Source organism: Daphnia pulicaria, unplaced genomic scaffold (assembly GCF_021234035.1).
Source record: "Daphnia pulicaria isolate SC F1-1A unplaced genomic scaffold, SC_F0-13Bv2 h1tg000068l, whole genome shotgun sequence".
In the NCBI taxonomy this organism is placed as follows: Eukaryota; Metazoa; Arthropoda; class Branchiopoda; order Diplostraca; family Daphniidae; genus Daphnia; species Daphnia pulicaria.
The window spans coordinates 186,159-213,787 of record NW_025804788.1 but is presented as its reverse complement, the minus strand read 5'-3'; the positions used below and the strand labels follow the sequence as shown (position 1 = coordinate 213,787).

At 36.9% G+C, this 27,629-nt stretch overlaps 52 pseudogenes; all 52 read left to right on the top strand.

Moving 5' to 3' along the window:
* The first annotated feature begins 392 nt into the window (after positions 1–392).
* LOC124318425 lies at positions 393–511 on the top strand (annotated as a pseudogene).
* A 412-nt stretch (positions 512–923) lies between these two features.
* LOC124318424 lies at positions 924–1,042 on the top strand (annotated as a pseudogene).
* A 412-nt stretch (positions 1,043–1,454) lies between these two features.
* LOC124318423 lies at positions 1,455–1,573 on the top strand (annotated as a pseudogene).
* A 412-nt stretch (positions 1,574–1,985) lies between these two features.
* Positions 1,986–2,104, top strand: LOC124318422 (annotated as a pseudogene).
* A 412-nt stretch (positions 2,105–2,516) lies between these two features.
* LOC124318420 lies at positions 2,517–2,635 on the top strand (annotated as a pseudogene).
* Positions 2,636–3,047: 412 nt separating this feature from the next.
* Positions 3,048–3,166, top strand: LOC124318418 (annotated as a pseudogene).
* A 412-nt stretch (positions 3,167–3,578) lies between these two features.
* Positions 3,579–3,697, top strand: LOC124318417 (annotated as a pseudogene).
* Positions 3,698–4,109: 412 nt separating this feature from the next.
* On the top strand, positions 4,110–4,228 carry LOC124318145 (annotated as a pseudogene).
* A 412-nt stretch (positions 4,229–4,640) lies between these two features.
* On the top strand, positions 4,641–4,759 carry LOC124318416 (annotated as a pseudogene).
* A 412-nt stretch (positions 4,760–5,171) lies between these two features.
* Positions 5,172–5,290, top strand: LOC124318415 (annotated as a pseudogene).
* A 412-nt stretch (positions 5,291–5,702) lies between these two features.
* Positions 5,703–5,821, top strand: LOC124318414 (annotated as a pseudogene).
* A 413-nt stretch (positions 5,822–6,234) lies between these two features.
* LOC124318413 lies at positions 6,235–6,353 on the top strand (annotated as a pseudogene).
* A 412-nt stretch (positions 6,354–6,765) lies between these two features.
* Positions 6,766–6,884, top strand: LOC124318412 (annotated as a pseudogene).
* A 412-nt stretch (positions 6,885–7,296) lies between these two features.
* Positions 7,297–7,415, top strand: LOC124318411 (annotated as a pseudogene).
* Positions 7,416–7,828: 413 nt separating this feature from the next.
* LOC124318410 lies at positions 7,829–7,947 on the top strand (annotated as a pseudogene).
* A 412-nt stretch (positions 7,948–8,359) lies between these two features.
* LOC124318408 lies at positions 8,360–8,478 on the top strand (annotated as a pseudogene).
* Positions 8,479–8,890: 412 nt separating this feature from the next.
* LOC124318407 lies at positions 8,891–9,009 on the top strand (annotated as a pseudogene).
* Positions 9,010–9,421: 412 nt separating this feature from the next.
* Positions 9,422–9,540, top strand: LOC124318406 (annotated as a pseudogene).
* A 413-nt stretch (positions 9,541–9,953) lies between these two features.
* LOC124318405 lies at positions 9,954–10,072 on the top strand (annotated as a pseudogene).
* Positions 10,073–10,484: 412 nt separating this feature from the next.
* LOC124318404 lies at positions 10,485–10,603 on the top strand (annotated as a pseudogene).
* A 412-nt stretch (positions 10,604–11,015) lies between these two features.
* On the top strand, positions 11,016–11,134 carry LOC124318402 (annotated as a pseudogene).
* Positions 11,135–11,546: 412 nt separating this feature from the next.
* LOC124318401 lies at positions 11,547–11,665 on the top strand (annotated as a pseudogene).
* Positions 11,666–12,077: 412 nt separating this feature from the next.
* On the top strand, positions 12,078–12,196 carry LOC124318400 (annotated as a pseudogene).
* A 412-nt stretch (positions 12,197–12,608) lies between these two features.
* Positions 12,609–12,727, top strand: LOC124318399 (annotated as a pseudogene).
* A 412-nt stretch (positions 12,728–13,139) lies between these two features.
* LOC124318144 lies at positions 13,140–13,258 on the top strand (annotated as a pseudogene).
* Positions 13,259–13,670: 412 nt separating this feature from the next.
* Positions 13,671–13,789, top strand: LOC124318398 (annotated as a pseudogene).
* Positions 13,790–14,201: 412 nt separating this feature from the next.
* Positions 14,202–14,320, top strand: LOC124318717 (annotated as a pseudogene).
* A 412-nt stretch (positions 14,321–14,732) lies between these two features.
* On the top strand, positions 14,733–14,851 carry LOC124318396 (annotated as a pseudogene).
* Positions 14,852–15,264: 413 nt separating this feature from the next.
* On the top strand, positions 15,265–15,383 carry LOC124318395 (annotated as a pseudogene).
* A 412-nt stretch (positions 15,384–15,795) lies between these two features.
* Positions 15,796–15,914, top strand: LOC124318143 (annotated as a pseudogene).
* Positions 15,915–16,326: 412 nt separating this feature from the next.
* LOC124318142 lies at positions 16,327–16,445 on the top strand (annotated as a pseudogene).
* A 413-nt stretch (positions 16,446–16,858) lies between these two features.
* LOC124318141 lies at positions 16,859–16,977 on the top strand (annotated as a pseudogene).
* A 413-nt stretch (positions 16,978–17,390) lies between these two features.
* LOC124318394 lies at positions 17,391–17,509 on the top strand (annotated as a pseudogene).
* A 412-nt stretch (positions 17,510–17,921) lies between these two features.
* LOC124318393 lies at positions 17,922–18,040 on the top strand (annotated as a pseudogene).
* Positions 18,041–18,452: 412 nt separating this feature from the next.
* On the top strand, positions 18,453–18,571 carry LOC124318392 (annotated as a pseudogene).
* Positions 18,572–18,983: 412 nt separating this feature from the next.
* On the top strand, positions 18,984–19,102 carry LOC124318391 (annotated as a pseudogene).
* A 412-nt stretch (positions 19,103–19,514) lies between these two features.
* Positions 19,515–19,633, top strand: LOC124318390 (annotated as a pseudogene).
* Positions 19,634–20,045: 412 nt separating this feature from the next.
* On the top strand, positions 20,046–20,164 carry LOC124318389 (annotated as a pseudogene).
* Positions 20,165–20,576: 412 nt separating this feature from the next.
* Positions 20,577–20,695, top strand: LOC124318388 (annotated as a pseudogene).
* A 412-nt stretch (positions 20,696–21,107) lies between these two features.
* On the top strand, positions 21,108–21,226 carry LOC124318140 (annotated as a pseudogene).
* A 412-nt stretch (positions 21,227–21,638) lies between these two features.
* On the top strand, positions 21,639–21,757 carry LOC124318138 (annotated as a pseudogene).
* Positions 21,758–22,169: 412 nt separating this feature from the next.
* LOC124318386 lies at positions 22,170–22,288 on the top strand (annotated as a pseudogene).
* Positions 22,289–22,700: 412 nt separating this feature from the next.
* LOC124318137 lies at positions 22,701–22,819 on the top strand (annotated as a pseudogene).
* Positions 22,820–23,231: 412 nt separating this feature from the next.
* Positions 23,232–23,350, top strand: LOC124318135 (annotated as a pseudogene).
* Positions 23,351–23,763: 413 nt separating this feature from the next.
* Positions 23,764–23,882, top strand: LOC124318134 (annotated as a pseudogene).
* Positions 23,883–24,295: 413 nt separating this feature from the next.
* LOC124318384 lies at positions 24,296–24,414 on the top strand (annotated as a pseudogene).
* A 411-nt stretch (positions 24,415–24,825) lies between these two features.
* LOC124318383 lies at positions 24,826–24,944 on the top strand (annotated as a pseudogene).
* Positions 24,945–25,357: 413 nt separating this feature from the next.
* Positions 25,358–25,476, top strand: LOC124318382 (annotated as a pseudogene).
* Positions 25,477–25,888: 412 nt separating this feature from the next.
* Positions 25,889–26,007, top strand: LOC124318739 (annotated as a pseudogene).
* A 413-nt stretch (positions 26,008–26,420) lies between these two features.
* On the top strand, positions 26,421–26,539 carry LOC124318381 (annotated as a pseudogene).
* A 412-nt stretch (positions 26,540–26,951) lies between these two features.
* LOC124318380 lies at positions 26,952–27,070 on the top strand (annotated as a pseudogene).
* Positions 27,071–27,482: 412 nt separating this feature from the next.
* LOC124318379 lies at positions 27,483–27,601 on the top strand (annotated as a pseudogene).
* Positions 27,602–27,629: the final 28 nt, after the last annotated feature.

Genomic DNA, 27,629 nt, shown 5'->3' with positions numbered 1-27,629 from the left:
AAAAAATTTCTTGAAATTTTTTTCAATAACGATGGTTACCAGTCCAATTTCGTAGATGAAACATTTCAATGCCTTAGAGATAGGTTCAATGCATCTATAAGAATGATTCTGGATCAATTCCATTGAGATTTTGTCAAATTTTATCGCGTTTTTTAATCGCAATGGTTACCAGTCCAAATTCGTAGATCAAAAATTTCAATGACATAGGGATAGGTTCAATTCATCTATAGGAATGATTCTGGATGAATTTCATTGCGAGTTTTTCAAAGTTGATCGCGCTTTTTATTTGCGATGGTTACCAGTCCAAATTCAAAGAACAAACATTTCTGTCACTTTGAAGTGATTTTCTATTCATCCATTGGGACTGGGAGGGTAAATTTTCATTTTTGAATGTCAACGGCCATATCACGTAGAACGCACCTGGTCTCGTCAGCTCCCAGAAGTTAAGTTACGTCGAGTCCCGTTAGTACTTGGAAGGGTGACCGCTTGGGAATACGGGATGTCGTTGGCGATGAATAGTTTGTTTTCAATAAAAAATTTCTTGAAATTTTTTTCAATAACGATGGTTACCAGTCCAATTTCGTAGATGAAACATTTCAATGCCTTAGAGATAGGTTCAATGCATCTATAAGAATGATTCTGGATCAATTCCATTGAGATTTTGTCAAATTTTATCGCGTTTTTTAATCGCAATGGTTACCAGTCCAAATTCGTAGATCAAAAATTTCAATGACATAGGGATAGGTTCAATTCATCTATAGGAATGATTCTGGATGAATTTCATTGCGAGTTTTTCAAAGTTGATCGCGCTTTTTATTTGCGATGGTTACCAGTCCAAATTCAAAGAACAAACATTTCTGTCACTTTGAAGTGATTTTCTATTCATCCATTGGGACTGGGAGGGTAAATTTTCATTTTTGAATGTCAACGGCCATATCACGTAGAACGCACCTGGTCTCGTCAGCTCCCAGAAGTTAAGTTACGTCGAGTCCCGTTAGTACTTGGAAGGGTGACCGCTTGGGAATACGGGATGTCGTTGGCGATGAATAGTTTGTTTTCAATAAAAAATTTCTTGAAATTTTTTTCAATAACGATGGTTACCAGTCCAATTTCGTAGATGAAACATTTCAATGCCTTAGAGATAGGTTCAATGCATCTATAAGAATGATTCTGGATCAATTCCATTGAGATTTTGTCAAATTTTATCGCGTTTTTTAATCGCAATGGTTACCAGTCCAAATTCGTAGATCAAAAATTTCAATGACATAGGGATAGGTTCAATTCATCTATAGGAATGATTCTGGATGAATTTCATTGCGAGTTTTTCAAAGTTGATCGCGCTTTTTATTTGCGATGGTTACCAGTCCAAATTCAAAGAACAAACATTTCTGTCACTTTGAAGTGATTTTCTATTCATCCATTGGGACTGGGAGGGTAAATTTTCATTTTTGAATGTCAACGGCCATATCACGTAGAACGCACCTGGTCTCGTCAGCTCCCAGAAGTTAAGTTACGTCGAGTCCCGTTAGTACTTGGAAGGGTGACCGCTTGGGAATACGGGATGTCGTTGGCGATGAATAGTTTGTTTTCAATAAAAAATTTCTTGAAATTTTTTTCAATAACGATGGTTACCAGTCCAATTTCGTAGATGAAACATTTCAATGCCTTAGAGATAGGTTCAATGCATCTATAAGAATGATTCTGGATCAATTCCATTGAGATTTTGTCAAATTTTATCGCGTTTTTTAATCGCAATGGTTACCAGTCCAAATTCGTAGATCAAAAATTTCAATGACATAGGGATAGGTTCAATTCATCTATAGGAATGATTCTGGATGAATTTCATTGCGAGTTTTTCAAAGTTGATCGCGCTTTTTATTTGCGATGGTTACCAGTCCAAATTCAAAGAACAAACATTTCTGTCACTTTGAAGTGATTTTCTATTCATCCATTGGGACTGGGAGGGTAAATTTTCATTTTTGAATGTCAACGGCCATATCACGTAGAACGCACCTGGTCTCGTCAGCTCCCAGAAGTTAAGTTACGTCGAGTCCCGTTAGTACTTGGAAGGGTGACCGCTTGGGAATACGGGATGTCGTTGGCGATGAATAGTTTGTTTTCAATAAAAAATTTCTTGAAATTTTTTTCAATAACGATGGTTACCAGTCCAATTTCGTAGATGAAACATTTCAATGCCTTAGAGATAGGTTCAATGCATCTATAAGAATGATTCTGGATCAATTCCATTGAGATTTTGTCAAATTTTATCGCGTTTTTTAATCGCAATGGTTACCAGTCCAAATTCGTAGATCAAAAATTTCAATGACATAGGGATAGGTTCAATTCATCTATAGGAATGATTCTGGATGAATTTCATTGCGAGTTTTTCAAAGTTGATCGCGCTTTTTATTTGCGATGGTTACCAGTCCAAATTCAAAGAACAAACATTTCTGTCACTTTGAAGTGATTTTCTATTCATCCATTGGGACTGGGAGGGTAAATTTTCATTTTTGAATGTCAACGGCCATATCACGTAGAACGCACCTGGTCTCGTCAGCTCCCAGAAGTTAAGTTACGTCGAGTCCCGTTAGTACTTGGAAGGGTGACCGCTTGGGAATACGGGATGTCGTTGGCGATGAATAGTTTGTTTTCAATAAAAAATTTCTTGAAATTTTTTTCAATAACGATGGTTACCAGTCCAATTTCGTAGATGAAACATTTCAATGCCTTAGAGATAGGTTCAATGCATCTATAAGAATGATTCTGGATCAATTCCATTGAGATTTTGTCAAATTTTATCGCGTTTTTTAATCGCAATGGTTACCAGTCCAAATTCGTAGATCAAAAATTTCAATGACATAGGGATAGGTTCAATTCATCTATAGGAATGATTCTGGATGAATTTCATTGCGAGTTTTTCAAAGTTGATCGCGCTTTTTATTTGCGATGGTTACCAGTCCAAATTCAAAGAACAAACATTTCTGTCACTTTGAAGTGATTTTCTATTCATCCATTGGGACTGGGAGGGTAAATTTTCATTTTTGAATGTCAACGGCCATATCACGTAGAACGCACCTGGTCTCGTCAGCTCCCAGAAGTTAAGTTACGTCGAGTCCCGTTAGTACTTGGAAGGGTGACCGCTTGGGAATACGGGATGTCGTTGGCGATGAATAGTTTGTTTTCAATAAAAAATTTCTTGAAATTTTTTTCAATAACGATGGTTACCAGTCCAATTTCGTAGATGAAACATTTCAATGCCTTAGAGATAGGTTCAATGCATCTATAAGAATGATTCTGGATCAATTCCATTGAGATTTTGTCAAATTTTATCGCGTTTTTTAATCGCAATGGTTACCAGTCCAAATTCGTAGATCAAAAATTTCAATGACATAGGGATAGGTTCAATTCATCTATAGGAATGATTCTGGATGAATTTCATTGCGAGTTTTTCAAAGTTGATCGCGCTTTTTATTTGCGATGGTTACCAGTCCAAATTCAAAGAACAAACATTTCTTTCACTTTGAAGTGATTTTCTATTCATCCATTGGGACTGGGAGGGTAAATTTTCATTTTTGAATGTCAACGGCCATATCACGTAGAACGCACCTGGTCTCGTCAGCTCCCAGAAGTTAAGTTACGTCGAGTCCCGTTAGTACTTGGAAGGGTGACCGCTTGGGAATACGGGATGTCGTTGGCGATGAATAGTTTGTTTTCAATAAAAAATTTCTTGAAATTTTTTTCAATAACGATGGTTACCAGTCCAATTTCGTAGATGAAACATTTCAATGCCTTAGAGATAGGTTCAATGCATCTATAAGAATGATTCTGGATCAATTCCATTGAGATTTTGTCAAATTTTATCGCGTTTTTTAATCGCAATGGTTACCAGTCCAAATTCGTAGATCAAAAATTTCAATGACATAGGGATAGGTTCAATTCATCTATAGGAATGATTCTGGATGAATTTCATTGCGAGTTTTTCAAAGTTGATCGCGCTTTTTATTTGCGATGGTTACCAGTCCAAATTCAAAGAACAAACATTTCTGTCACTTTGAAGTGATTTTCTATTCATCCATTGGGACTGGGAGGGTAAATTTTCATTTTTGAATGTCAACGGCCATATCACGTAGAACGCACCTGGTCTCGTCAGCTCCCAGAAGTTAAGTTACGTCGAGTCCCGTTAGTACTTGGAAGGGTGACCGCTTGGGAATACGGGATGTCATTGGCGATGAATAGCTTGTTTTCAATAAAAAATTTCTTGAAATTTTTTTCAATAACGATGGTTACCAGTCCAATTTCGTAGATGAAACATTTCAATGCCTTAGAGATAGGTTCAATGCATCTATAAGAATGATTCTGGATCAATTCCATTGAGATTTTGTCAAATTTTATCGCGTTTTTTAATCGCAATGGTTACCAGTCCAAATTCGTAGATCAAAAATTTCAATGACATAGGGATAGGTTCAATTCATCTATAGGAATGATTCTGGATGAATTTCATTGCGAGTTTTTCAAAGTTGATCGCGCTTTTTATTTGCGATGGTTACCAGTCCAAATTCAAAGAACAAACATTTCTGTTACTTTGAAGTGATTTTCTATTCATCCATTGGGACTGGGAGGGTAAATTTTCATTTTTGAATGTCAACGGCCATATCACGTAGAACGCACCTGGTCTCGTCAGCTCCCAGAAGTTAAGTTACGTCGAGTCCCGTTAGTACTTGGAAGGGTGACCGCTTGGGAATACGGGATGTCGTTGGCGATGAATAGTTTGTTTTCAATAAAAAATTTCTTGAAATTTTTTTCAATAACGATGGTTACCAGTCCAATTTCGTAGATGAAACATTTCAATGCCTTAGAGATAGGTTCAATGCATCTATAAGAATGATTCTGGATCAATTCCATTGAGATTTTGTCAAATTTTATCGCGTTTTTTAATCGCAATGGTTACCAGTCCAAATTCGTAGATCAAAAATTTCAATGACATAGGGATAGGTTCAATTCATCTATAGGAATGATTCTGGATGAATTTCATTGCGAGTTTTTCAAAGTTGATCGCGCTTTTTATTTGCGATGGTTACCAGTCCAAATTCAAAGAACAAACATTTCTGTCACTTTGAAGTGATTTTCTATTCATCCATTGGGACTGGGAGGGTAAATTTTCATTTTTGAATGTCAACGGCCATATCACGTAGAACGCACCTGGTCTCGTCAGCTCCCAGAAGTTAAGTTACGTCGAGTCCCGTTAGTACTTGGAAGGGTGACCGCTTGGGAATACGGGATGTCGTTGGCGATGAATAGTTTGTTTTCAATAAAAAATTTCTTGAAATTTTTTTCAATAACGATGGTTACCAGTCCAATTTCGTAGATGAAACATTTCAATGCCTTAGAGATAGGTTCAATGCATCTATAAGAATGATTCTGGATCAATTCCATTGAGATTTTGTCAAATTTTATCGCGTTTTTTAATCGCAATGGTTACCAGTCCAAATTCGTAGATCAAAAATTTCAATGACATAGGGATAGGTTCAATTCATCTATAGGAATGATTCTGGATGAATTTCATTGCGAGTTTTTCAAAGTTGATCGCGCTTTTTATTCGCGATGGTTACCAGTCCAAATTCAATGAACAAACATTTCTGTCACTTTGAAGTGATTTTCTATTCATCCATTGGGACTGGGAGGGTAAATTTTCATTTTTGAATGTCAACGGCCATATCACGTAGAACGCACCTGGTCTCGTCAGCTCCCAGAAGTTAAGTTACGTCGAGTCCCGTTAGTACTTGGAAGGGTGACCGCTTGGGAATACGGGATGTCGTTGGCGATGAATAGCTTGTTTTCAATAAAAAATTTCTTGAAATTTTTTTTCAATAACGATGGTTACCAGTCCAATTTCGTAGATGAAACATTTCAATGCCTCAGAGATAGGTTCAATTCATCTATAAGAATGATTCTGGATCAATTCCATTGAGATTTTGTCAAATTTTATCGCGTTTTTTAATCGCAATGGTTACCAGTCCAAATTCGTAGATCAAAAATTTCAATGACATAGGGATAGGTTCAATTCATCTATAGGAATGATTCTGGATGAATTTCATTGCGAGTTTTTCAAAGTTGATCGCGCTTTTTATTCGCGATGGTTACCAGTCCAAATTCAATGAACAAACATTTCTGTCACTTTGAAGTGATTTTCTATTCATCCATTGGGACTGGGAGGGTAAATTTTCATTTTTGAATGTCAACGGCCATATCACGTAGAACGCACCTGGTCTCGTCAGCTCCCAGAAGTTAAGTTACGTCGAGTCCCGTTAGTACTTGGAAGGGTGACCGCTTGGGAATACGGGATGTCGTTGGCGATGAATAGTTTGTTTTCAATAAAAAATTTCTTGAAATTTTTTTCAATAACGATGGTTACCAGTCCAATTTCGTAGATGAAACATTTCAATGCCTTAGAGATAGGTTCAATGCATCTATAAGAATGATTCTGGATCAATTCCATTGAGATTTTGTCAAATTTTATCGCGTTTTTTAATCGCAATGGTTACCAGTCCAAATTCGTAGATCAAAAATTTCAATGACATAGGGATAGGTTCAATTCATCTATAGGAATGATTCTGGATGAATTTCATTGCGAGTTTTTCAAAGTTGATCGCGCTTTTTATTTGCGATGGTTACCAGTCCAAATTCAAAGAACAAACATTTCTGTCACTTTGAAGTGATTTTCTATTCATCCATTGGGACTGGGAGGGTAAATTTTCATTTTTGAATGTCAACGGCCATATCACGTAGAACGCACCTGGTCTCGTCAGCTCCCAGAAGTTAAGTTACGTCGAGTCCCGTTAGTACTTGGAAGGGTGACCGCTTGGGAATACGGGATGTCGTTGGCGATGAATAGTTTGTTTTCAATAAAAAATTTCTTGAAATTTTTTTCAATAACGATGGTTACCAGTCCAATTTCGTAGATGAAACATTTCAATGCCTTAGAGATAGGTTCAATGCATCTATAAGAATGATTCTGGATCAATTCCATTGAGATTTTGTCAAATTTTATCGCGTTTTTTAATCGCAATGGTTACCAGTCCAAATTCGTAGATCAAAAATTTCAATGACATAGGGATAGGTTCAATTCATCTATAGGAATGATTCTGGATGAATTTCATTGCGAGTTTTTCAAAGTTGATCGCGCTTTTTATTCGCGATGGTTACCAGTCCAAATTCAATGAACAAACATTTCTGTCACTTTGAAGTGATTTTCTATTCATCCATTGGGACTGGGAGGGTAAATTTTCATTTTTGAATGTCAACGGCCATATCACGTAGAACGCACCTGGTCTCGTCAGCTCCCAGAAGTTAAGTTACGTCGAGTCCCGTTAGTACTTGGAAGGGTGACCGCTTGGGAATACGGGATGTCGTTGGCGATGAATAGCTTGTTTTCAATAAAAAATTTCTTGAAATTTTTTTTCAATAACGATGGTTACCAGTCCAATTTCGTAGATGAAACATTTCAATGCCTCAGAGATAGGTTCAATTCATCTATAAGAATGATTCTGGATCAATTCCATTGAGATTTTGTCAAATTTTATCGCGTTTTTTAATCGCAATGGTTACCAGTCCAAATTCGTAGATCAAAAATTTCAATGACATAGGGATAGGTTCAATTCATCTATAGGAATGATTCTGGATGAATTTCATTGCGAGTTTTTCAAAGTTGATCGCGCTTTTTATTCGCGATGGTTACCAGTCCAAATTCAATGAACAAACATTTCTGTCACTTTGAAGTGATTTTCTATTCATCCATTGGGACTGGGAGGGTAAATTTTCATTTTTGAATGTCAACGGCCATATCACGTAGAACGCACCTGGTCTCGTCAGCTCCCAGAAGTTAAGTTACGTCGAGTCCCGTTAGTACTTGGAAGGGTGACCGCTTGGGAATACGGGATGTCGTTGGCGATGAATAGTTTGTTTTCAATAAAAAATTTCTTGAAATTTTTTTCAATAACGATGGTTACCAGTCCAATTTCGTAGATGAAACATTTCAATGCCTTAGAGATAGGTTCAATGCATCTATAAGAATGATTCTGGATCAATTCCATTGAGATTTTGTCAAATTTTATCGCGTTTTTTAATCGCAATGGTTACCAGTCCAAATTCGTAGATCAAAAATTTCAATGACATAGGGATAGGTTCAATTCATCTATAGGAATGATTCTGGATGAATTTCATTGCGAGTTTTTCAAAGTTGATCGCGCTTTTTATTTGCGATGGTTACCAGTCCAAATTCAAAGAACAAACATTTCTGTCACTTTGAAGTGATTTTCTATTCATCCATTGGGACTGGGAGGGTAAATTTTCATTTTTGAATGTCAACGGCCATATCACGTAGAACGCACCTGGTCTCGTCAGCTCCCAGAAGTTAAGTTACGTCGAGTCCCGTTAGTACTTGGAAGGGTGACCGCTTGGGAATACGGGATGTCGTTGGCGATGAATAGTTTGTTTTCAATAAAAAATTTCTTGAAATTTTTTTCAATAACGATGGTTACCAGTCCAATTTCGTAGATGAAACATTTCAATGCCTTAGAGATAGGTTCAATGCATCTATAAGAATGATTCTGGATCAATTCCATTGAGATTTTGTCAAATTTTATCGCGTTTTTTAATCGCAATGGTTACCAGTCCAAATTCGTAGATCAAAAATTTCAATGACATAGGGATAGGTTCAATTCATCTATAGGAATGATTCTGGATGAATTTCATTGCGAGTTTTTCAAAGTTGATCGCGCTTTTTATTTGCGATGGTTACCAGTCCAAATTCAAAGAACAAACATTTCTGTCACTTTGAAGTGATTTTCTATTCATCCATTGGGACTGGGAGGGTAAATTTTCATTTTTGAATGTCAACGGCCATATCACGTAGAACGCACCTGGTCTCGTCAGCTCCCAGAAGTTAAGTTACGTCGAGTCCCGTTAGTACTTGGAAGGGTGACCGCTTGGGAATACGGGATGTCGTTGGCGATGAATAGTTTGTTTTCAATAAAAAATTTCTTGAAATTTTTTTCAATAACGATGGTTACCAGTCCAATTTCGTAGATGAAACATTTCAATGCCTTAGAGATAGGTTCAATGCATCTATAAGAATGATTCTGGATCAATTCCATTGAGATTTTGTCAAATTTTATCGCGTTTTTTAATCGCAATGGTTACCAGTCCAAATTCGTAGATCAAAAATTTCAATGACATAGGGATAGGTTCAATTCATCTATAGGAATGATTCTGGATGAATTTCATTGCGAGTTTTTCAAAGTTGATCGCGCTTTTTATTCGCGATGGTTACCAGTCCAAATTCAATGAACAAACATTTCTGTCACTTTGAAGTGATTTTCTATTCATCCATTGGGACTGGGAGGGTAAATTTTCATTTTTGAATGTCAACGGCCATATCACGTAGAACGCACCTGGTCTCGTCAGCTCCCAGAAGTTAAGTTACGTCGAGTCCCGTTAGTACTTGGAAGGGTGACCGCTTGGGAATACGGGATGTCGTTGGCGATGAATAGCTTGTTTTCAATAAAAAATTTCTTGAAATTTTTTTTCAATAACGATGGTTACCAGTCCAATTTCGTAGATGAAACATTTCAATGCCTCAGAGATAGGTTCAATTCATCTATAAGAATGATTCTGGATCAATTCCATTGAGATTTTGTCAAATTTTATCGCGTTTTTTAATCGCAATGGTTACCAGTCCAAATTCGTAGATCAAAAATTTCAATGACATAGGGATAGGTTCAATTCATCTATAGGAATGATTCTGGATGAATTTCATTGCGAGTTTTTCAAAGTTGATCGCGCTTTTTATTCGCGATGGTTACCAGTCCAAATTCAATGAACAAACATTTCTGTCACTTTGAAGTGATTTTCTATTCATCCATTGGGACTGGGAGGGTAAATTTTCATTTTTGAATGTCAACGGCCATATCACGTAGAACGCACCTGGTCTCGTCAGCTCCCAGAAGTTAAGTTACGTCGAGTCCCGTTAGTACTTGGAAGGGTGACCGCTTGGGAATACGGGATGTCGTTGGCGATGAATAGTTTGTTTTCAATAAAAAATTTCTTGAAATTTTTTTCAATAACGATGGTTACCAGTCCAATTTCGTAGATGAAACATTTCAATGCCTTAGAGATAGGTTCAATGCATCTATAAGAATGATTCTGGATCAATTCCATTGAGATTTTGTCAAATTTTATCGCGTTTTTTAATCGCAATGGTTACCAGTCCAAATTCGTAGATCAAAAATTTCAATGACATAGGGATAGGTTCAATTCATCTATAGGAATGATTCTGGATGAATTTCATTGCGAGTTTTTCAAAGTTGATCGCGCTTTTTATTTGCGATGGTTACCAGTCCAAATTCAAAGAACAAACATTTCTGTCACTTTGAAGTGATTTTCTATTCATCCATTGGGACTGGGAGGGTAAATTTTCATTTTTGAATGTCAACGGCCATATCACGTAGAACGCACCTGGTCTCGTCAGCTCCCAGAAGTTAAGTTACGTCGAGTCCCGTTAGTACTTGGAAGGGTGACCGCTTGGGAATACGGGATGTCGTTGGCGATGAATAGTTTGTTTTCAATAAAAAATTTCTTGAAATTTTTTTCAATAACGATGGTTACCAGTCCAATTTCGTAGATGAAACATTTCAATGCCTTAGAGATAGGTTCAATGCATCTATAAGAATGATTCTGGATCAATTCCATTGAGATTTTGTCAAATTTTATCGCGTTTTTTAATCGCAATGGTTACCAGTCCAAATTCGTAGATCAAAAATTTCAATGACATAGGGATAGGTTCAATTCATCTATAGGAATGATTCTGGATGAATTTCATTGCGAGTTTTTCAAAGTTGATCGCGCTTTTTATTTGCGATGGTTACCAGTCCAAATTCAAAGAACAAACATTTCTGTCACTTTGAAGTGATTTTCTATTCATCCATTGGGACTGGGAGGGTAAATTTTCATTTTTGAATGTCAACGGCCATATCACGTAGAACGCACCTGGTCTCGTCAGCTCCCAGAAGTTAAGTTACGTCGAGTCCCGTTAGTACTTGGAAGGGTGACCGCTTGGGAATACGGGATGTCGTTGGCGATGAATAGTTTGTTTTCAATAAAAAATTTCTTGAAATTTTTTTCAATAACGATGGTTACCAGTCCAATTTCGTAGATGAAACATTTCAATGCCTTAGAGATAGGTTCAATGCATCTATAAGAATGATTCTGGATCAATTCCATTGAGATTTTGTCAAATTTTATCGCGTTTTTTAATCGCAATGGTTACCAGTCCAAATTCGTAGATCAAAAATTTCAATGACATAGGGATAGGTTCAATTCATCTATAGGAATGATTCTGGATGAATTTCATTGCGAGTTTTTCAAAGTTGATCGCGCTTTTTATTTGCGATGGTTACCAGTCCAAATTCAAAGAACAAACATTTCTTTCACTTTGAAGTGATTTTCTATTCATCCATTGGGACTGGGAGGGTAAATTTTCATTTTTGAATGTCAACGGCCATATCACGTAGAACGCACCTGGTCTCGTCAGCTCCCAGAAGTTAAGTTACGTCGAGTCCCGTTAGTACTTGGAAGGGTGACCGCTTGGGAATACGGGATGTCGTTGGCGATGAATAGTTTGTTTTCAATAACAAATTTCTTGACATTTTTTTCAATAACGATGGTTACCAGTCCAATTTCGTAGATGAAACATTTCAATGCCTTAGAGATAGGTTCAATGCATCTATAAGAATGATTCTGGATCAATTCCATTGAGATTTTGTCAAATTTTATCGCGTTTTTTAATCGCAATGGTTACCAGTCCAAATTCGTAGATCAAAAATTTCAATGACATAGGGATAGGTTCAATTCATCTATAGGAATGATTCTGGATGAATTTCATTGCGAGTTTTTCAAAGTTGATCGCGCTTTTTATTTGCGATGGTTACCAGTCCAAATTCAAAGAACAAACATTTCTGTCACTTTGAAGTGATTTTCTATTCATCCATTGGGACTGGGAGGGTAAATTTTCATTTTTGAATGTCAACGGCCATATCACGTAGAACGCACCTGGTCTCGTCAGCTCCCAGAAGTTAAGTTACGTCGAGTCCCGTTAGTACTTGGAAGGGTGACCGCTTGGGAATACGGGATGTCGTTGGCGATGAATAGTTTGTTTTCAATAAAAAATTTCTTGAAATTTTTTTCAATAACGATGGTTACCAGTCCAATTTCGTAGATGAAACATTTCAATGCCTTAGAGATAGGTTCAATGCATCTATAAGAATGATTCTGGATCAATTCCATTGAGATTTTGTCAAATTTTATCGCGTTTTTTAATCGCAATGGTTACCAGTCCAAATTCGTAGATCAAAAATTTCAATGACATAGGGATAGGTTCAATTCATCTATAGGAATGATTCTGGATGAATTTCATTGCGAGTTTTTCAAAGTTGATCGCGCTTTTTATTTGCGATGGTTACCAGTCCAAATTCAAAGAACAAACATTTCTGTCACTTTGAAGTGATTTTCTATTCATCCATTGGGAATGGGAGGGTAAATTTTCATTTTTGAATGTCAACGGCCATATCACGTAGAACGCACCTGGTCTCGTCAGCTCCCAGAAGTTAAGTTACGTCGAGTCCCGTTAGTACTTGGAAGGGTGACCGCTTGGGAATACGGGATGTCGTTGGCGATGAATAGTTTGTTTTCAATAAAAAATTTCTTGAAATTTTTTTCAATAACGATGGTTACCAGTCCAATTTCGTAGATGAAACATTTCAATGCCTTAGAGATAGGTTCAATGCATCTATAAGAATGATTCTGGATCAATTCCATTGAGATTTTGTCAAATTTTATCGCGTTTTTTAATCGCAATGGTTACCAGTCCAAATTCGTAGATCAAAAATTTCAATGACATAGGGATAGGTTCAATTCATCTATAGGAATGATTCTGGATGAATTTCATTGCGAGTTTTTCAAAGTTGATCGCGCTTTTTATTTGCGATGGTTACCAGTCCAAATTCAAAGAACAAACATTTCTGTCACTTTGAAGTGATTTTCTATTCATCCATTGGGACTGGGAGGGTAAATTTTCATTTTTGAATGTCAACGGCCATATCACGTAGAACGCACCTGGTCTCGTCAGCTCCCAGAAGTTAAGTTACGTCGAGTCCCGTTAGTACTTGGAAGGGTGACCGCTTGGGAATACGGGATGTCATTGGCGATGAATAGCTTGTTTTCAATAAAAAATTTCTTGAAATTTTTTTCAATAACGATGGTTACCAGTCCAATTTCGTAGATGAAACATTTCAATGCCTTAGAGATAGGTTCAATGCATCTATAAGAATGATTCTGGATCAATTCCATTGAGATTTTGTCAAATTTTATCGCGTTTTTTAATCGCAATGGTTACCAGTCCAAATTCGTAGATCAAAAATTTCAATGACATAGGGATAGGTTCAATTCATCTATAGGAATGATTCTGGATGAATTTCATTGCGAGTTTTTCAAAGTTGATCGCGCTTTTTATTTGCGATGGTTACCAGTCCAAATTCAAAGAACAAACATTTCTGTTACTTTGAAGTGATTTTCTATTCATCCATTGGGACTGGGAGGGTAAATTTTCATTTTTGAATGTCAACGGCCATATCACGTAGAACGCACCTGGTCTCGTCAGCTCCCAGAAGTTAAGTTACGTCGAGTCCCGTTAGTACTTGGAAGGGTGACCGCTTGGGAATACGGGATGTCGTTGGCGATGAATAGTTTGTTTTCAATAAAAAATTTCTTGAAATTTTTTTCAATAACGATGGTTACCAGTCCAATTTCGTAGATGAAACATTTCAATGCCTTAGAGATAGGTTCAATGCATCTATAAGAATGATTCTGGATCAATTCCATTGAGATTTTGTCAAATTTTATCGCGTTTTTTAATCGCAATGGTTACCAGTCCAAATTCGTAGATCAAAAATTTCAATGACATAGGGATAGGTTCAATTCATCTATAGGAATGATTCTGGATGAATTTCATTGCGAGTTTTTCAAAGTTGATCGCGCTTTTTATTTGCGATGGTTACCAGTCCAAATTCAAAGAACAAACATTTCTGTCACTTTGAAGTGATTTTCTATTCATCCATTGGGACTGGGAGGGTAAATTTTCATTTTTGAATGTCAATGGCCATATCACGTAGAACGCACCTGGTCTCGTCAGCTCCCAGAAGTTAAGTTACGTCGAGTCCCGTTAGTACTTGGAAGGGTGACCGCTTGGGAATACGGGATGTCGTTGGCGATGAATAGTTTGTTTTCAATAAAAAATTTCTTGAAATTTTTTTCAATAACGATGGTTACCAGTCCAATTTCGTAGATGAAACATTTCAATGCCTTAGAGATAGGTTCAATGCATCTATAAGAATGATTCTGGATCAATTCCATTGAGATTTTGTCAAATTTTATCGCGTTTTTTAATCGCAATGGTTACCAGTCCAAATTCGTAGATCAAAAATTTCAATGACATAGGGATAGGTTCAATTCATCTATAGGAATGATTCTGGATGAATTTCATTGCGAGTTTTTCAAAGTTGATCGCGCTTTTTATTCGCGATGGTTACCAGTCCAAATTCAATGAACAAACATTTCTGTCACTTTGAAGTGATTTTCTATTCATCCATTGGGACTGGGAGGGTAAATTTTCATTTTTGAATGTCAACGGCCATATCACGTAGAACGCACCTGGTCTCGTCAGCTCCCAGAAGTTAAGTTACGTCGAGTCCCGTTAGTACTTGGAAGGGTGACCGCTTGGGAATACGGGATGTCGTTGGCGATGAATAGCTTGTTTTCAATAAAAAATTTCTTGAAATTTTTTTTCAATAACGATGGTTACCAGTCCAATTTCGTAGATGAAACATTTCAATGCCTCAGAGATAGGTTCAATTCATCTATAAGAATGATTCTGGATCAATTCCATTGAGATTTTGTCAAATTTTATCGCGTTTTTTAATCGCAATGGTTACCAGTCCAAATTCGTAGATCAAAAATTTCAATGACATAGGGATAGGTTCAATTCATCTATAGGAATGATTCTGGATGAATTTCATTGCGAGTTTTTCAAAGTTGATCGCGCTTTTTATTCGCGATGGTTACCAGTCCAAATTCAATGAACAAACATTTCTGTCACTTTGAAGTGATTTTCTATTCATCCATTGGGACTGGGAGGGTAAATTTTCATTTTTGAATGTCAACGGCCATATCACGTAGAACGCACCTGGTCTCGTCAGCTCCCAGAAGTTAAGTTACGTCGAGTCCCGTTAGTACTTGGAAGGGTGACCGCTTGGGAATACGGGATGTCGTTGGCGATGAATAGTTTGTTTTCAATAAAAAATTTCTTGAAATTTTTTTCAATAACGATGGTTACCAGTCCAATTTCGTAGATGAAACATTTCAATGCCTTAGAGATAGGTTCAATGCATCTATAAGAATGATTCTGGATCAATTCCATTGAGATTTTGTCAAATTTTATCGCGTTTTTTAATCGCAATGGTTACCAGTCCAAATTCGTAGATCAAAAATTTCAATGACATAGGGATAGGTTCAATTCATCTATAGGAATGATTCTGGATGAATTTCATTGCGAGTTTTTCAAAGTTGATCGCGCTTTTTATTTGCGATGGTTACCAGTCCAAATTCAAAGAACAAACATTTCTGTCACTTTGAAGTGATTTTCTATTCATCCATTGGGACTGGGAGGGTAAATTTTCATTTTTGAATGTCAACGGCCATATCACGTAGAACGCACCTGGTCTCGTCAGCTCCCAGAAGTTAAGTTACGTCGAGTCCCGTTAGTACTTGGAAGGGTGACCGCTTGGGAATACGGGATGTCATTGGCGATGAATAGCTTGTTTTCAATAAAAAATTTCTTGAAATTTTTTTCAATAACGATGGTTACCAGTCCAATTTCGTAGATGAAACATTTCAATGCCTTAGAGATAGGTTCAATGCATCTATAAGAATGATTCTGGATCAATTCCATTGAGATTTTGTCAAATTTTATCGCGTTTTTTAATCGCAATGGTTACCAGTCCAAATTCGTAGATCAAAAATTTCAATGACATAGGGATAGGTTCAATTCATCTATAGGAATGATTCTGGATGAATTTCATTGCGAGTTTTTCAAAGTTGATCGCGCTTTTTATTTGCGATGGTTACCAGTCCAAATTCAAAGAACAAACATTTCTGTCACTTTGAAGTGATTTTCTATTCATCCATTGGGACTGGGAGGGTAAATTTTCATTTTTGAATGTCAACGGCCATATCACGTAGAACGCACCTGGTCTCGTCAGCTCCCAGAAGTTAAGTTACGTCGAGTCCCGTTAGTACTTGGAAGGGTGACCGCTTGGGAATACGGGATGTCATTGGCGATGAATAGCTTGTTTTCAATAAAAAATTTCTTGAAATTTTTTTTCAATAACGATGGTTACCAGTCCAATTTCGTAGATGAAACATTTCAATGCCTTAGAGATAGGTTCAATTCATCTATAAGAATGATTCTGGATCAATTCCATTGAGATTTTGTCAAATTTTATCGCTTTTTTTAATCGCAATGGTTACCAGTCCAAATTCGTAGATCAAAAATTTCAATGACATAGGGATAGGTTCAATTCATCTATAGGAATGATTCTGGATGAATTTCATTGCGAGTTTTTCAAAGTTGATCGCGCTTTTTATTTGCGATGGTTACCAGTCCAAATTCAAAGAACAAACATTTCTGTCACTTTGAAGTGATTTTCTATTCATCCATTGGGACTGGGAGGGTAAATTTTCATTTTTGAATGTCAACGGCCATATCACGTAGAACGCACCTGGTCTCGTCAGCTCCCAGAAGTTAAGTTACGTCGAGTCCCGTTAGTACTTGGAAGGGTGACCGCTTGGGAATACGGGATGTCATTGGCGATGAATAGCTTGTTTTCAATAAAAAATTTCTTGAAATTTTTTTTCAATAACGATGGTTACCAGTCCAATTTCGTAGATGAAACATTTCAATGCCTTAGAGATAGGTTCAATTCATCTATAAGAATGATTCTGGATCAATTCCATTGAGATTTTGTCAAATTTTATCGCTTTTTTTAATCGCAATGGTTACCAGTCCAAATTCGTAGATCAAAAATTTCAATGACATAGGGATAGGTTCAATTCATCTATAGGAATGATTCTGGATGAATTTCATTGCGAGTTTTTCAAAGTTGATCGCGCTTTTTATTTGCGATGGTTACCAGTCCAAATTCAAAGAACAAACATTTCTGTCACTTTGAAGTGATTTTCTATTCATCCATTGGGACTGGGAGGGTAAATTTTCATTTTTGAATGTCAACGGCCATATCACGTAGAACGCACCTGGTCTCGTCAGCTCCCAGAAGTTAAGTTACGTCGAGTCCCGTTAGTACTTGGAAGGGTGACCGCTTGGGAATACGGGATGTCGTTGGCGATGAATAGTTTATTTTCAATAAAAAATTTCTTGAAATTTTTTTCAATAACGATGGTTACCAGTCCAATTTCGTAGATGAAACATTTCAATGCCTTAGAGATAGGTTCAATGCATCTATAAGAATGATTCTGGATCAATTCCATTGAGATTTTGTCAAATTTTATCGCGTTTTTTAATCGCAATGGTTACCAGTCCAAATTCGTAGATCAAAAATTTCAATGACATAGGGATAGGTTCAATTCATCTATAGGAATGATTCTGGATGAATTTCATTGCGAGTTTTTCAAAGTTGATCGCGCTTTTTATTTGCGATGGTTACCAGTCCAAATTCAAAGAACAAACATTTCTTTCACTTTGAAGTGATTTTCTATTCATCCATTGGGACTGGGAGGGTAAATTTTCATTTTTGAATGTCAACGGCCATATCACGTAGAACGCACCTGGTCTCGTCAGCTCCCAGAAGTTAAGTTACGTCGAGTCCCGTTAGTACTTGGAAGGGTGACCGCTTGGGAATACGGGATGTCGTTGGCGATGAATAGTTTGTTTTCAATAACAAATTTCTTGACATTTTTTTCAATAACGATGGTTACCAGTCCAATTTCGTAGATGAAACATTTCAATGCCTTAGAGATAGGTTCAATGCATCTATAAGAATGATTCTGGATCAATTCCATTGAGATTTTGTCAAATTTTATCGCGTTTTTTAATCGCAATGGTTACCAGTCCAAATTCGTAGATCAAAAATTTCAATGACATAGGGATAGGTTCAATTCATCTATAGGAATGATTCTGGATGAATTTCATTGCGAGTTTTTCAAAGTTGATCGCGCTTTTTATTTGCGATGGTTACCAGTCCAAATTCAAAGAACAAACATTTCTGTCACTTTGAAGTGATTTTCTATTCATCCATTGGGACTGGGAGGGTAAATTTTCATTTTTGAATGTCAACGGCCATATCACGTAGAACGCACCTGGTCTCGTCAGCTCCCAGAAGTTAAGTTACGTCGAGTCCCGTTAGTACTTGGAAGGGTGACCGCTTGGGAATACGGGATGTCGTTGGCGATGAATAGTTTGTTTTCAATAAAAAATTTCTTGAAATTTTTTTCAATAACGATGGTTACCAGTCCAATTTCGTAGATGAAACATTTCAATGCCTTAGAGATAGGTTCAATGCATCTATAAGAATGATTCTGGATCAATTCCATTGAGATTTTGTCAAATTTTATCGCGTTTTTTAATCGCAATGGTTACCAGTCCAAATTCGTAGATCAAAAATTTCAATGACATAGGGATAGGTTCAATTCATCTATAGGAATGATTCTGGATGAATTTCATTGCGAGTTTTTCAAAGTTGATCGCGCTTTTTATTTGCGATGGTTACCAGTCCAAATTCAAAGAACAAACATTTCTGTCACTTTGAAGTGATTTTCTATTCATCCATTGGGAATGGGAGGGTAAATTTTCATTTTTGAATGTCAACGGCCATATCACGTAGAACGCACCTGGTCTCGTCAGCTCCCAGAAGTTAAGTTACGTCGAGTCCCGTTAGTACTTGGAAGGGTGACCGCTTGGGAATACGGGATGTCGTTGGCGATGAATAGTTTGTTTTCAATAAAAAATTTCTTGAAATTTTTTTCAATAACGATGGTTACCAGTCCAATTTCGTAGATGAAACATTTCAATGCCTTAGAGATAGGTTCAATGCATCTATAAGAATGATTCTGGATCAATTCCATTGAGATTTTGTCAAATTTTATCGCGTTTTTTAATCGCAATGGTTACCAGTCCAAATTCGTAGATCAAAAATTTCAATGACATAGGGATAGGTTCAATTCATCTATAGGAATGATTCTGGATGAATTTCATTGCGAGTTTTTCAAAGTTGATCGCGCTTTTTATTTGCGATGGTTACCAGTCCAAATTCAAAGAACAAACATTTCTGTCACTTTGAAGTGATTTTCTATTCATCCATTGGGACTGGGAGGGTAAATTTTCATTTTTGAATGTCAACGGCCATATCACGTAGAACGCACCTGGTCTCGTCAGCTCCCAGAAGTTAAGTTACGTCGAGTCCCGTTAGTACTTGGAAGGGTGACCGCTTGGGAATACGGGATGTCGTTGGCGATGAATAGTTTGTTTTCAATAACAAATTTCTTGACATTTTTTTCAATAACGATGGTTACCAGTCCAATTTCGTAGATGAAACATTTCAATGCCTTAGAGATAGGTTCAATGCATCTATAAGAATGATTCTGGATCAATTCCATTGAGATTTTGTCAAATTTTATCGCGTTTTTTAATCGCAATGGTTACCAGTCCAAATTCGTAGATCAAAAATTTCAATGACATAGGGATAGGTTCAATTCATCTATAGGAATGATTCTGGATGAATTTCATTGCGAGTTTTTCAAAGTTGATCGCGCTTTTTATTTGCGATGGTTACCAGTCCAAATTCAAAGAACAAACATTTCTGTCACTTTGAAGTGATTTTCTATTCATCCATTGGGACTGGGAGGGTAAATTTTCATTTTTGAATGTCAACGGCCATATCACGTAGAACGCACCTGGTCTCGTCAGCTCCCAGAAGTTAAGTTACGTCGAGTCCCGTTAGTACTTGGAAGGGTGACCGCTTGGGAATACGGGATGTCGTTGGCGATGAATAGTTTGTTTTCAATAAAAAATTTCTTGAAATTTTTTTCAATAACGATGGTTACCAGTCCAATTTCGTAGATGAAACATTTCAATGCCTTAGAGATAGGTTCAATGCATCTATAAGAATGATTCTGGATCAATTCCATTGAGATTTTGTCAAATTTTATCGCGTTTTTTAATCGCAATGGTTACCAGTCCAAATTCGTAGATCAAAAATTTCAATGACATAGGGATAGGTTCAATTCATCTATAGGAATGATTCTGGATGAATTTCATTGCGAGTTTTTCAAAGTTGATCGCGCTTTTTATTTGCGATGGTTACCAGTCCAAATTCAAAGAACAAACATTTCTGTCACTTTGAAGTGATTTTCTATTCATCCATTGGGAATGGGAGGGTAAATTTTCATTTTTGAATGTCAACGGCCATATCACGTAGAACGCACCTGGTCTCGTCAGCTCCCAGAAGTTAAGTTACGTCGAGTCCCGTTAGTACTTGGAAGGGTGACCGCTTGGGAATACGGGATGTCGTTGGCGATGAATAGTTTGTTTTCAATAAAAAATTTCTTGAAATTTTTTTCAATAACGATGGTTACCAGTCCAATTTCGTAGATGAAACATTTCAATGCCTTAGAGATAGGTTCAATGCATCTATAAGAATGATTCTGGATCAATTCCATTGAGATTTTGTCAAATTTTATCGCGTTTTTTAATCGCAATGGTTACCAGTCCAAATTCGTAGATCAAAAATTTCAATGACATAGGGATAGGTTCAATTCATCTATAGGAATGATTCTGGATGAATTTCATTGCGAGTTTTTCAAAGTTGATCGCGCTTTTTATTTGCGATGGTTACCAGTCCAAATTCAAAGAACAAACATTTCTGTCACTTTGAAGTGATTTTCTATTCATCCATTGGGACTGGGAGGGTAAATTTTCATTTTTGAATGTCAACGGCCATATCACGTAGAACGCACCTGGTCTCGTCAGCTCCCAGAAGTTAAGTTACGTCGAGTCCCGTTAGTACTTGGAAGGGTGACCGCTTGGGAATACGGGATGTCATTGGCGATGAATAGCTTGTTTTCAATAAAAAATTTCTTGAAATTTTTTTCAATAACGATGGTTACCAGTCCAATTTCGTAGATGAAACATTTCAATGCCTTAGAGATAGGTTCAATGCATCTATAAGAATGATTCTGGATCAATTCCATTGAGATTTTGTCAAATTTTATCGCGTTTTTTAATCGCAATGGTTACCAGTCCAAATTCGTAGATCAAAAATTTCAATGACATAGGGATAGGTTCAATTCATCTATAGGAATGATTCTGGATGAATTTCATTGCGAGTTTTTCAAAGTTGATCGCGCTTTTTATTTGCGATGGTTACCAGTCCAAATTCAAAGAACAAACATTTCTGTCACTTTGAAGTGATTTTCTATTCATCCATTGGGACTGGGAGGGTAAATTTTCATTTTTGAATGTCAACGGCCATATCACGTAGAACGCACCTGGTCTCGTCAGCTCCCAGAAGTTAAGTTACGTCGAGTCCCGTTAGTACTTGGAAGGGTGACCGCTTGGGAATACGGGATGTCATTGGCGATGAATAGCTTGTTTTCAATAAAAAATTTCTTGAAATTTTTTTCAATAACGATGGTTACCAGTCCAATTTCGTAGATGAAACATTTCAATGCCTTAGAGATAGGTTCAATGCATCTATAAGAATGATTCTGGATCAATTCCATTGAGATTTTGTCAAATTTTATCGCGTTTTTTAATCGCAATGGTTACCAGTCCAAATTCGTAGATCAAAAATTTCAATGACATAGGGATAGGTTCAATTCATCTATAGGAATGATTCTGGATGAATTTCATTGCGAGTTTTTCAAAGTTGATCGCGCTTTTTATTTGCGATGGTTACCAGTCCAAATTCAAAGAACAAACATTTCTGTCACTTTGAAGTGATTTTCTATTCATCCATTGGGACTGGGAGAGTAAATTTTCATTTTTGAATGTCAACGGCCATATCACGTAGAACGCACCTGGTCTCGTCAGCTCCCAGAAGTTAAGTTACGTCGAGTCCCGTTAGTACTTGGAAGGGTGACCGCTTGGGAATACGGGATGTCGTTGGCGATGAATAGTTTGTTTTCAATAAAAAATTTCTTGAAATTTTTTTCAATAACGATGGTTACCAGTCCAATTTCGTAGATGAAACATTTCAATGCCTTAGAGATAGGTTCAATGCATCTATAAGAATGATTCTGGATCAATTCCATTGAGATTTTGTCAAATTTTATCGCGTTTTTTAATCGCAATGGTTACCAGTCCAAATTCGTAGATCAAAAATTTCAATGACATAGGGATAGGTTCAATTCATCTATAGGAATGATTCTGGATGAATTTCATTGCGAGTTTTTCAAAGTTGATCGCGCTTTTTATTTGCGATGGTTACCAGTCCAAATTCAAAGAACAAACATTTCTGTCACTTTGAAGTGATTTTCTATTCATCCATTGGGACTGGGAGGGTAAATTTTCATTTTTGAATGTCAACGGCCATATCACGTAGAACGCACCTGGTCTCGTCAGCTCCCAGAAGTTAAGTTACGTCGAGTCCCGTTAGTACTTGGAAGGGTGACCGCTTGGGAATACGGGATGTCATTGGCGATGAATAGCTTGTTTTCAATAAAAAATTTCTTGAAATTTTTTTCAATAACGATGGTTACCAGTCCAATTTCGTAGATGAAACATTTCAATGCCTTAGAGATAGGTTCAATGCATCTATAAGAATGATTCTGGATCAATTCCATTGAGATTTTGTCAAATTTTATCGCGTTTTTTAATCGCAATGGTTACCAGTCCAAATTCGTAGATCAAAAATTTCAATGACATAGGGATAGGTTCAATTCATCTATAGGAATGATTCTGGATGAATTTCATTGCGAGTTTTTCAAAGTTGATCGCGCTTTTTATTTGCGATGGTTACCAGTCCAAATTCAAAGAACAAACATTTCTGTCACTTTGAAGTGATTTTCTATTCATCCATTGGGACTGGGAGGGTAAATTTTCATTTTTGAATGTCAACGGCCATATCACGTAGAACGCACCTGGTCTCGTCAGCTCCCAGAAGTTAAGTTACGTCGAGTCCCGTTAGTACTTGGAAGGGTGACCGCTTGGGAATACGGGATGTCATTGGCGATGAATAGCTTGTTTTCAATAAAAAATTTCTTGAAATTTTTTTTCAATAACGATGGTTACCAGTCCAATTTCGTAGATGAAACATTTCAATGCCTTAGAGATAGGTTCAATTCATCTATAAGAATGATTCTGGATCAATTCCATTGAGATTTTGTCAAATTTTATCGCTTTTTTTAATCGCAATGGTTACCAGTCCAAATTCGTAGATCAAAAATTTCAATGACATAGGGATAGGTTCAATTCATCTATAGGAATGATTCTGGATGAATTTCATTGCGAGTTTTTCAAAGTTGATCGCGCTTTTTATTTGCGATGGTTACCAGTCCAAATTCAAAGAACAAACATTTCTGTCACTTTGAAGTGATTTTCTATTCATCCATTGGGACTGGGAGGGTAAATTTTCATTTTTGAATGTCAACGGCCATATCACGTAGAACGCACCTGGTCTCGTCAGCTCCCAGAAGTTAAGTTACGTCGAGTCCCGTTAGTACTTGGAAGGGTGACCGCTTGGGAATACGGGATGTCATTGGCGATGAATAGCTTGTTTTCAATAAAAAATTTCTTGAAATTTTTTTTCAATAACGATGGTTACCAGTCCAATTTCGTAGATGAAACATTTCAATGCCTTAGAGATAGGTTCAATTCATCTATAAGAATGATTCTGGATCAATTCCATTGAGATTTTGTCAAATTTTATCGCTTTTTTTAATCGCAATGGTTACCAGTCCAAATTCGTAGATCAAAAATTTCAATGACATAGGGATAGGTTCAATTCATCTATAGGAATGATTCTGGATGAATTTCATTGCGAGTTTTTCAAAGTTGATCGCGCTTTTTATTTGCGATGGTTACCAGTCCAAATTCAATGAACAAACATTTCTGTCACTTTGAAGTGATTTTCTATTCATCCATTGGGACTGGGAGGGTAAATTTTCATTTTTGAATGTCAACGGCCATATCACGTAGAACGCACCTGGTCTCGTCAGCTCCCAGAAGTTAAGTTACGTCGAGTCCCGTTAGTACTTGGAAGGGTGACCGCTTGGGAATACGGGATGTCGTTGGCGATGAATAGTTTGTTTTCAATAAAAAATTTCTTGAAATTTTTTTCAATAACGATGGTTACCAGTCCAATTTCGTAGATGAAACATTTCAATGCCTTAGAGATAGGTTCAATTCATCTATAAGAATGATTCTGGATCAATTCCATTGAGAGTTTGTCAAATTTTATCGCGTTATTAATCGTGATGGTTACCAGTCCAAATTCGTAGATCAAAAATTTCAATGACATAGGGATAGGTTCAATTCATCTATAGGAATGATTCTGGATGAATTTCATTGCGAGTTTTTCAAAGTTGATCGCGCTTTTTATTCGCGATGGTTACCAGTCCAAATTCAATGAACAAACATTTCTGTCACTTTGAAGTGATTTTCTATTCATCCATTGGGACTGGGAGGGTAAATTTTCATTTTTGAATGTCAACGGCCATATCACGTAGAACGCACCTGGTCTCGTCAGCTCCCAGAAGTTAAGTTACGTCGAGTCCCGTTAGTACTTGGAAGGGTGACCGCTTGGGAATACGGGATGTCGTTGGCGATGAATAGCTTGTTTTCAATAAAAAATTTCTTTAAATTTTTTTTCAATAACGATGGTTACCAGTCCAATTTCGTAGATGAAACATTTCAATGCCTTAGAGATAGGTTCAATTCATCTATAAGAATGATTCTGGATCAATTCCATTGAGATTTTGTCAAATTTTATCGCGTTTTTTAATCGCAATGGTTACCAGTCCAAATTCGTAGATCAAAAATTTCAATGACATAGGGATAGGTTCAATTCATCTATAGGAATGATTCTGGATGAATTTCATTGCGAGTTTTTCAAAGTTGATCGCGCTTTTTATTTGCGATGGTTACCAGTCAAAATTCAATGAACAAACATTTCTGTCACTTTGAAGTGATTTTCTATTCATCCATTGGGACTGGGAGGGTAAATTTTCATTTTTGAATGTCAACGGCCATATCACGTAGAACGCACCTGGTCTCGTCAGCTCCCAGAAGTTAAGTTACGTCGAGTCCCGTTAGTACTTGGAAGGGTGACCGCTTGGGAATACGGGATGTCGTTGGCGATGAATAGTTTGTTTTCAATAAAAAATTTCTTGAAATTTTTTTCAATAACGATGGTTACCAGTCCAATTTCGTAGATGAAACATTTCAATGCCTTAGAGATAGGTTCAATGCATCTATAAGAATGATTCTGGATCAATTCCATTGAGATTTTGTCAAATTTTATCGCGTTTTTTAATCGCAATGGTTACCAGTCCAAATTCGTAGATCAAAAATTTCAATGACATAGGGATAGGTTCAATTCATCTATAGGAATGATTCTGGATGAATTTCATTGCGAGTTTTTCAAAGTTGATCGCGCTTTTTATTTGCGATGGTTACCAGTCCAAATTCAAAGAACAAACATTTCTGTCACTTTGAAGTGATTTTCTATTCATCCATTGGGACTGGGAGGGTAAATTTTCATTTTTGAATGTCAACGGCCATATCACGTAGAACGCACCTGGTCTCGTCAGCTCCCAGAAGTTAAGTTACGTCGAGTCCCGTTAGTACTTGGAAGGGTAACCGCTTGGGAATACGGGATGTCGTTGGCGATGAATAGCTTGTTTTCAATAAAAAATTTCTTGAAATTTTTTTTCAATAACGATGGTTACCAGTCCAATTTCGTAGATGAAACATTTCAATGCCTTAGAGATAGGTTCAATTCATCTATAAGAATGATTCTGGATCAATTCCATTGAGATTTTGTCAAATTTTATCGCGTTTTTTAATCGCAATGGTTACCAGTCCAAATTCGTAGATCAAAAATTTCAATGACATAGGGATAGGTTCAATTCATCTATAGGAATGATTCTGGATGAATTTCATTGCGAGTTTTTCAAAGTTGATCGCGCTTTTTATTTGCGATGGTTACCAGTCCAAATTCAAAGAACAAACATTTCTGTCACTTTGAAGTGATTTTCTATTCATCCATTGGGACTGGGAGGGTAAATTTTCATTTTTGAATGTCAACGGCCATATCACGTAGAACGCACCTGGTCTCGTCAGCTCCCAGAAGTTAAGTTACGTCGAGTCCCGTTAGTACTTGGAAGGGTGACCGCTTGGGAATACGGGATGTCGTTGGCGATGGATAGTTTGTTTTCAATAACAAATTTCTTGACATTTTTTTTCAATCACGATGGTTACCAGTCCAATTTCGTAGATGAAACATTTCAATGCCTTAGAGATAGGTTCAATTCATCTATAAGAATGATTCTGGATCAATTCCATTGAGAGTTTGTCAAATTTTATCGCGTTATTAATCGTGATGGTTACCAGTCCAAATTCGTAGATCAAAAATTTCAATGACATAGGGATAGGTTCAATTCATCTATAGGAATGATTCTGGATGAATTTCATTGCGAGTTTTTCAAAGTTGATCGCGCTTTTTATTCGCGATGGTTACCAGTCCAAATTCAATGAACAAACATTTCTGTCACTTTGAAGTGATTTTCTATTCATCCATTGGGACTGGGAGGGTAAATTTTCATTTTTGAATGTCAACGGCCATATCACGTAGAACGCACCTGGTCTCGTCAGCTCCCAGAAGTTAAGTTACGTCGAGTCCCGTTAGTACTTGGAAGGGTGACCGCTTGGGAATACGGGATGTCGTTGGCGATGGATAGTTTGTTTTCAATAACAAATTTCTTGACATTTTTTTTCAATCACGATGGTTACCAGTCCAATTTCGTAGATGAAACATTTCAATGCCTTAGAGATAGGTTCAATTCATCTATAAGAATGATTCTGGATCAATTCCATTGAGAGTTTGTCAAATTTTATCGCGTTATTAATCGTGATGGTTACCAGTCCAAATTCGTAGATCAAAAATTTCAATGACATAGGGATAGGTTCAATTCATCTATAGGAATGATTCTGGATGAATTTCATTGCGAGTTTTTCAAAGTTGATCGCGCTTTTTATTCGCGATGGTTACCAGTCCAAATTCAATGAACAAACATTTCTGTCACTTTGAAGTGATTTTCTATTCATCCATTGGGACTGGGAGGGTAAATTTTCATTTTTGAATGTCAACGGCCATATCACGTAGAACGCACCTGGTCTCGTCAGCTCCCAGAAGTTAAGTTACGTCGAGTCCCGTTAGTACTTGGAAGGGTGACCGCTTGGGAATACGGGATGTCGTTGGCGATGAATAGTTTGTTTTCAATAAAAAATT